Raw genomic sequence first — 9,834 nt, 5'->3', positions numbered from 1 at the left:
TTTTGTGAGAGAGAGAAGAGAGAGAGAGGTAGTTGTTGATATGAACGTTTCTCCCATGAGAGAGAGAGAGAGAGAGAGAGAGAGAGAGAGAATCAATAACAAGTATTCACTCCCAAACCGCTCAATACTGCACACTCAGCGCGCATGCGCGACCATTCGTAGTAAACGTATCTATTCATAAGCATTTCGTGGGTCCGTCTAAAAATAGGCATTGGTAGGCCTGCTATAAGATGCTCGAATATTTATTCAACTAAAATGGGCATTGGTAGACCTACTGTGAGATGCCCCTAATTATTTATTAAATCTAAAGCGAGATTCATTAAGAAATTTTGACAGCTAGGGGCCTTATGTAATGCCTACAGTCCACCGCATCAGGTACACTGGCGAACCTTAAGAGATGTAGCACAAGAAGTTTCGCAGATCACGTTTGCAAAATGAGATTAATATTATTTGAAGCGAGGAGCAACTATCAAGTGGTACCGTAACAACATTATGCTATAAAGCTGATAACTCGTGTGATTATCTTGATGGGAAACGAGGCGTGGTACGACCCCCAGCTTACTCGGGACGGCTGCAAGATTTTCCCGTCTCACGTGAGTTGTAAACATTATCTTCCTAACTTTTCTAAATTAAAACGTACTAAAATCTGCGGTCAAATAGAGCGTCGTTTCACGAACGAAAATTAAAATAGATGAGGTATATTTTATTAGAAATAATTGTTCTGTAGTGTTTAACATTCACATTATTTATTTTCTTTTTACATTTTCCTTCTCATAAATAAATCATCAATATCCTATCCTGAAATTCCTGTCTCTTTACCTCAAACGTGAAACACATTTTTCAGACCTTTTTAGGTTATTCCAAGATCTTTCCTACCCCCCAAAAAACAGAACAACAACAACAAAGAAATTTGTAGGCTTACTCCCCAAGTAATCACAAATATACAACATATAAGTAACTACAAGACACTTGGGGGCATATATATATATATATATATATATATATATATTATAATATATATATACGCCCCACTCCTACTATAAAATTATACTTACTACCACCCATATCAAAAACAACCCAACCCATCCCCATTACCATTAAAAAGAATCCCTGCATCTGAACTCATATTAAAATCAAATCCACTTTCCAGATTTTAAATACAAACTAACAGGGAGATTGGTATGTTTGTTTGTTTGTACGGTGTTTTTTGACGTTGCATGGAACCAGTGGTTATTCAGCGACGGGACCAACCAAAGGCTATACGTGACTTCCGAACCGCTTCGGGAGTGAACTTCCATCGCGAGAAATACACATCTCTGACCCCTCAGCGGAATGCCCGAGAATGGAGATTGGTATGATCACGTATACATGGATATCAAAATCCAAAACAAATACAAAACATCTTGGAATACTGGTATGATTACCATACAAGCTCATTTAAAATCCCGAAACGTATAATAAAACCATGGAGAATATTGCCTATATAGAAGGGGTCAACTAATGTAAATTTTTAACAAAATTTATCAAAAAACTCGTTCATTTAAGCCTTCCAACTATCTTCCTGAGAGAGAGAGAGAGAGAGAGAGAGAGAGAGAGAGAGAGAGAGAGAGAGAGAGAGAGAGCATCACCCAATAAGTGTTTTCACCAAACCTTATCAAGATACTTCTATTGGTCTTCATGTCACAGAGCTAAAGATAGACAGATCCCTGAATAATTTTCCTTGTTAAGTAAGTTCACCAATATAAAAACTATATCTGCCTCCCAATTCATTCCATCATCACACACACAGACAAACAGACCAACCTGAGAAGGAGAAGTAGAAGAAAAGAATCATAAAACACACAAAAACGAAGACCCGAAAACCAACATGCAGACGAAGACAACAAAAACAATACTCCCTGGCACTGGACGAAGTCTCTCCGAAGCCATACGAGGCCACACGGATCAAATGAGAATAAACCGAGACGCTTTAATATAGTTCCAACACTGTTCCAACCTCCGCGGACCCTAAATATAGGAGCAGACTCTTCGAGTCCATCTCTGGAAGGGTGGTTTGACTGACCAGCTACTCTGTATACGAAGATCAAAGTCTACACAAAACGCGCACCACATCACTGCATCATCTCAACACAGCTGTAGGAAATGATTTCGTCAGCAGAACTCCACAGACACACACACACACACCCACACACTGACACAGTTCTCAGAGAGAGAGAGAGAGAGAGAGAGAGGAGAGAGAGAGAGAGAGAGAGAGAGCACCACGGTGACAAGGAAGCGTTTATAATTGGAACTATATTTCTAAAGTAGCCGTGTTGTCTGTATGGGATCAAAGCTACGAGAGAGAGAGAGAGAGAGAGAGAGAGAGAGAGAGAGAGAGAGAGAGAGAGGGGGTGTAGGAGGGGGGGGGGGTTGTATTACGAAAAAAGCGTCAACACAACAAGATGGGCGCGGAAATACACGAGAGAGGAAATGAATAAATGAGAAGACATATGAATGAGACAAGAGGACGAGGGTGATCATACCGACTCATAATTAAAAAACGCATCGAAAGATATAATTAGGGTCATGAGAGAATAAGGATAAAAAAGGGGCAACAGCACGTGCCGTTGATACGTCTGAGAGAGAGAGAGAGAGAGAGAGAGAGAGAGAGAGAGAGAGAGAGATCTACGTAAGCAGAAACAGTTATCAGGAATCAGGAGAGATATTTAAGAAAGCGAGACAGCAAGAGGTAAAATGAGAGAGAGAGAGAGAGAGGAGAGAGAGAGAGAGAGAGAGAGAGAGAGAGATGGAATTGTTTAATAAAAAATATTCAATTCGTCCAAGTGGAAACATTTCTTCCTTAAGTGGATTTTGTTTTTATTTTCATTTTAAACCAAAATACACAAAAAATAAAAATATTCATATTTCAATTCCTGGCCAACTTCTTTTCAAAACGAAGACCACTACAGAGATATCTCGTTCACCTAATGTCTATAATAAAATATGATTCGTAAGCATAACAGAAAGCAATTTTATCATATAAAATATGTACCTCCTGTATAAACAAATACATCCTCTATATATCCATACATACAGTACTCAGAATGAACCTTAATAGTATCCTGGTATATACTCATTTAAATTCATTTTTAGTTATCTATGAAAACATGCAATCACATAAACTTTTTTTAAAAATATTACTCATAAAACCACGATGCTAATTTCTTTTAAATAACACCAAACATCTAAACGAACATCTCACTATTTTTACATAACAGCCAACATTGATAACTTGCAATAATACATTTCAAACCTTCAAAAGGCATCAAAATGATCATGCAACCACAAAACATTCAAAGTATTTTGTTTTAAATCCACATATCAGGCCACAAAAATCAGCAACAGCATGCAACCACCAATCACAACTTGCTAATAATAACAATAAAAAAACATGCAACGGGCAACAGCAATTAAAAGAAAAATTTTCATGCAATCACATAGCCACATTCTCTAAATATAATAATAATAATAATGGCAATAACATGTTTTCAAGAAATCAGAACATATCTGGTATTACCAACCAACAATCACAGACTTGGGATTCCATAAAAAAAAGGCCAAAAGCAAATACAAATATCAAAACAATATTAGCATCTTAGGCATCTAGATGCACACAACATCTAGAATCGAGCCTTTCAGTATGCACACACAAGTCTTAAAAAGCCTTTTCTAGCAGTCTTCTGGCTGCCAACCAGGAATGCAATATCATACGACAGTCAGTCTCACAAGCCCAGCTGACAGGTATTCCATATTTAAGTTTCATTTGCAAGCGTTCCCTATCAATAAGGCGCCCTTGGAAGCTGCTCTCGCTTCTACTAAGAGGTCTGGAATTCTGGTGGACGTCTACTAAACGACTGGAATTCTGGTGGACGTCTACTAAACGACTGGAATTCTGGTGGACGTCTACTAAACGACTGGAACTCTGGTGGACGTCTACTAAACGACTGGAATTCTGGTGGACGTCCACTAAACGACTGGAATTCTGGTGGACGTCCACTAAACGACTGGAATTCTGGTGGACGTCTACTAAACGACTGGAATTCTGGTGGACGTCTACTAAACGACTGGAATTCTGGTGGACGTCAGATAAAAACCTGCCTTCGTACCATCGTTTGAAACATCCTACAACCAACAGTTACAACTATCTCCATTCAACGATTAACCAGACCCAATATTCAACCATTAAAACGACTTTTCTGTAGCTAAATGACCTACCATCGACTGTTGAATTGACCTGTTTTCAGCAGCTAAGTCGAACTTACACTGGACTGCTAAATCTGACTGGGATCTATCCTAAATAGTGACCCCACCCAAGGGTTTTAATCCGGTATGTAAACGCCTTGTCAAAGGTATGTTTAGTACTGGAACTTTTGGGGATTATAGTAAAAATGTAAACAAAAGACTGTCAATACCATATAGATAACGACCCGCAAGAAATATCAGTCCTAGATAAAGACTGTCTAGAAAACGTCCATCTGCCTGTGTTTATCAGGTCTACAGAGACCTGTCCTCAACAGCTGAAACGAGCTACAAGATCCAAGTGGGTATGTCCCCTTAAAACACCTTCAGACCTTTCATTTACAACCCCTCCCCCACTCCCCAATCCATCCTCCTCCTCCTCCTATCCCAATCTACCCTCTCCTTATTCATATCTGTCAAAAAAAAAAAAAAAAAAAAAAAAAACAAAAAAAAAAAAAAAAAAAAAAAAAAAAAAAAAAAAAAAAAACATTGGTTTTTGGGACACATCAAAAAGCTGCAATTCATTACTACCCTAATACTCCTGCGCTTTGATAATTCATTTACATTTGTATCTATTTCTTTATGCGTTTGGCAATTTAGTGTCCTATTTTAATAAGTGATGTCTCTCATTTCTGTATTTATTGCCTTCTGTTACTTCTTACTAATGAACGTCATATTCTGTCGAGGCTTAAAACATTTCAGGTCACTGGCCCCTTTGGTGGGTTTGTTCTATTTTTGAATAAGGTTCATCTCCTAGATGATAATAATAATAATAATAATAATAATAATAATAATAATAATAATAATAATAATAATAATAATAATAATAATAATGAATAATAATAATAATAATAATAAGTTTCTGAACATTCTTACTGGCAGACAGACAAACCGATCTACCAACCAACTTGCAAAAGATGTATAAACGTGACAGAAACTATAATCAAGGTCCCCCCCCCTCCCCCCCCCCCCCTCCCCGCCCCCCAACAACCACGCACCTCACCAAGCTTTGAAAAAAAAAAACTAGAGCATATGAAGAAAAAAAAACCGCAGATTTAATCCTGGCATTTCCATATTCATAGCTAATTAAGAGTTTCTTATTCAAAAGTGGAGGAAAAATGCCACAGAATCTTCATTTATTTCCTAGAGAGGAGTGTGGGTTCTATCACGTTATCCTGACAGGTGACTGGTATGTACCAGCTTGGGTATTAAAAATCTCTCTCTCTCTCTCTCTCTCTCTCTCTCTCTCTCTCTCTCATTCATACAGCTACGTATTGTCATATCATCCTGTATATTTCAGACACAATCTCTCTTTCTCTCTCTCTCGTCTAAATAATCATGTTATTCTGTATACTTTAGACACAAAATCTCTCTCTCTCTCTCTCTCTCTCTCTCTCTCTCTCTCTCTCTCTCTCTCTCTCTGTAAGCCATACACTGGACCATCAACACCCCTGAGCCATACCGTCCAAGATGAACTACACATGAACTTCGAGGCCAGAATATGCAAACTTCTCAACAAAACTGGAAGTCGATCTGGAACTGGAAGTCAATCTGGAACTGGAAGCTGTCGGGCTGTCACACAAGATTCTGTACGACGACAAAGTTCAGCGCAAAAGGAGTTAATTCATCGAGATGCAAATGAAACTGCAAACTGGGGATCGAGACAGCAGTGGTATAGACTATGTGACCCCCACAGACAGTGACAGAATGCTGGGGATTTCTGAAACATTAAGTTTCGTGTGAAATGGACTTTGTGTTGGCAACCACGCCTGCTTTAAAGTTACTTAATAAAACTGGAATTTGCTAAACACTGAATCTGTAAACTAATGCATTCGAACTTATCAAAAGGTAGTTCTGTTTTGAAGAGCTAAATCTGAAACAGGGGCTCTGGTAAAATTCGACTCTCTGTGACAGATCGCCTGTACAGTCCTGATTGCTAGTTTCTGGCAAAATTCGACTCTCTCTGACAGATCGCCTGTACAGTCCTGATTGCTAGATTTAATCGACTTATTTGGTTTTTGGCCAACTCATTCATTCGCCTTGAGAATTGATGGACACTGTCCTAGAGCCTCAGCGCGTCGCGGTAAGCTCTATAGAACTTCCAATCAACAAACAAAGCTGAAAACTCTAGAATACCAAAGAGCAGTGGCAAAAAAACAACAGGCTCTGAGAGAGAATGATTGGCACAACAGCACGCTTGGCAGAATACCAAAACGCAATACCAAATTAGAAGTATTCCAAAAACGGAGTACTCAATCAGCCCGGATGTAGAACCTCTGTGAAACTGAGAGATGCTATAGGTGCTTGATGCTGAGGACGCCAGCCTGCTGTAGAAGTACCAGATTGAAAAGGTCTGATTGACATATTGACAGACATGAACGTTTAGCTGACCAGCTGGTTCTTCCTGGTAACCACCAACCAATACCTCTGTTTCCCAAGATCGCAAAGCTACCAAAGGACGGGGTGTACGAAAGCCTTACGATGATATTATAGACAGGAATGGGGCAGCCCCATTAGTTACTGCCTCACGCACCGAAGCCTGTATTACTCATGTTTGATCTGAGCTGATATACGATTACAGGTTCGGTACAGTTATACTCTGGGTACAAAGACCACACAGGAAAAATAAATCAATTCGTCCCTACTTTCATGAAATGGCATACGCTATTCCCTGCCCCCGCCCTCCGCCCCCAACTTTGAGACAACATCCATCGAACTTTCTGATATTCAAAGTTTCTAATTAGCTCATCTCCTGAGGAAATTTGGCTGGACAATGCGACAACGCATACAGCTGGCATTTTGAAACGTTACAGATCATCAAAAACTGAGAGAGCTAGACTGGAAAACTCAAAAACTTGAAAAAAAAAAGGGGGGGATATTTTAGTTCGTCAAAAAAAAAAAAAAAAAGCACGAATGACATTGACCGTCAATACCTTCCTCTACCACCCATCAGGACCAACTCATACTGGAGAGGGTCCGACCAAGGCTAACGTACAAAAACGCACGTCTGAACGTCTGACGAATTTGAGTAAGATTTGCCATTCAATGCGTGTTTTCATGATGCAAGGGACTTCATCTTCATGCCAAATTAGGACGGTTGGACGCTACCTAGGCCTTCAACAGCGTTTTATTTTGCTTTGTATTTATACAATACCACCTAACGAGAATGCTAAGCCTGGTGGCTATGGCGAAAACATATTACAGACAAACAGCACTTTGGCAGATTATTCAAAAATCGTATCTGCATATTTTTTATAACCTTGAAAACCATAACTACAATCCTACCTGCTACGGCTTCCTGGGGATCTATAGCTACTTTAAATGCAAATATACAAATACAAAATTTATTAGGATCTTTCGGGGAGGTAGTTATCCTAGACTAATATTTCTTGGGGGGTCATATCTGCATGACATCGACAGTCTTTTGTTTATGTTTTGACGGTCATACCCAAAACGGCCTCGTACCAAACACCATGAAAATAACAACAGCGTCACTGCTGTTACGCACGACACCCCAGGAGGTCAGCTGTGGCGTCGGCAGCAGCAGCATCTGAAGGACTGCAGGAGGTGCCGTTACAAAGGTCAATGCCAAACATCCCATCCAGCCATATGGCTCCGACTGACATCCAGCCATCTACCCATTCACGAGTCGACGACAACGCGGTGACGTCATTAATAAGCCCTGATACTAAGGATATTATTCATTACCCAACGAGTGGTGGTGGTGGTGGTGGTGGAGGAACTGTTTTATTAATGAGGACGTGTGGAATTGTGGCTGTCCAGAGAGAGAGAGAGAGAGAGAGAGAGAGAGAGAGAGAGAGGAAAATGATCTGTCCTTTAACGTGGGCATTTTTCATTTGCACCACTCTCTCTCTCTCTCTCTCTCTCTCTCTCTCTCTCTCTCTCTCTCTGACACATTAACCAAAACGTCCCTATAACCAAACACAGCCCAACATCTAGAGGTACACTGAATGCACATAATAGACAAATTGAACAGGTAATTCACTCTTGATTGGTACCTGTCACGCTCGAAAACACCTGACGGACGTGACCCATCTCAACCGGTCATTGGGCTTGGCGGTTGAGTCAACCGAATGACCTAACTTAACCTACTGTATTCGTCTGTCGACCTTGGTGGCGCAATATCGACAATAATTCCGGGTGCATTCCAAAAATAATGTAACTGCCATCTTTCTGCTAATAGACCTTCCTATCTTAGGCGATGAATAACCACATTCTCGAACTGGGAAAGTGATTTCATTCGTGAAACACAGAGGGGTGGAGGGAGTTCCTGAATGGTCACCATCCTAGAGGTTAATGTCCAGAAAAGATGGTCATTTAAAAAAAAAAAAGTTCAACATTCTAGAGGCTGCGTCTAGAAAGGATGTTCAATAAATGCCAACTGTCAACCTAACTACGCAACCCTCACCCCCCCCCCCCCAAACAATAACCCCTTTGTCATGGACCCTCAAAACAGGATACAGAATCACCTGTTAGGTTACACTGATAGAAGCCACAGACCTCTGATTCCATGACACAAGTTCAGTGTAGTTGTTTGAGGCTTCGAGCAGGATTTTCTTTCAGTCACTGTGTAAGCCGACACACCTTTCCCAGAGAGAGAGAGAGAGAGAGAGAGAGAGAGAGAGAGAGAGAGAGAGAGAGAGAGAGAGAGAGAGAGAGAGAGAGAGGCTGTGACCTCATTAAGCTTGAAATATTAGGAGTGTCTGAAGAAAAAAAAGACATCCTTTTTATGAAAAATAATTATAGAACATGATGCGCTTCATATAGAAAAACAAGTCTCATTAGGCCTCATTAGTTAGGTATAACAGATAAAATATACCTTAATCATCTTAACTACACAAATCACTGAACACGCCAAAAGACAATTTTAAACTAGTCAGATCTCCCCGAACAGAACCAATATGCGGATAAAGTACAATAAACAATCAGCAAAAAACAACAAACGCAAAATCTGCCATGAGGGCAAAAACCTCAAACACAGCCGGGTATAAAAAGAACAACAGTGACATTAGAAACTAAGCAACATCCAGCAACAACAACAACAACCCCTACATCATAACCCACCAGACATTCAGACTCCCAAACATCCTCTGACCTGATGCAGACCAGCCTGCTACCGGCCCTTACCACCGCACAGGACAGGACGCCACCTGCTGGCACGGCAACATGAGGGCATACCCTCCTCCTCCTCCTCCTCCTTCTCCCTCGCTCAAGCTGTCACTCAAAAGGGAGTAAATAGGGCTGCAAGGATATGTCAGCGATTACATTGGGGGCGGCTCAGTAGTAACCGGTATGAGTGCCACTCATGTGGCACCGTGTATGTGGCCTACGACAGACCGCATGCTGCTGCAGCTGCTGCTGCTGCTGCTGTGGCATGCATAGCCATTTGGCTGCGCGTCTGCTGTATGCTTACGACGCCTGTGTTGACGTGGATGCATATAAAATCAATCAGGACCTTTTCACTGCCTATTCATCTGCTGTACAGGCTAGCGTTAGATTGTCAGCACCATCTACCAATTCGGCATTTTCTCCAGT

This window comes from Macrobrachium nipponense, chromosome 49 (genome assembly GCF_015104395.2).
Source record: "Macrobrachium nipponense isolate FS-2020 chromosome 49, ASM1510439v2, whole genome shotgun sequence".
Lineage (NCBI taxonomy): Eukaryota > Metazoa > Arthropoda > Malacostraca > Decapoda > Palaemonidae > Macrobrachium > Macrobrachium nipponense.
Note: the sequence above shows the minus strand (reverse complement) of the source record.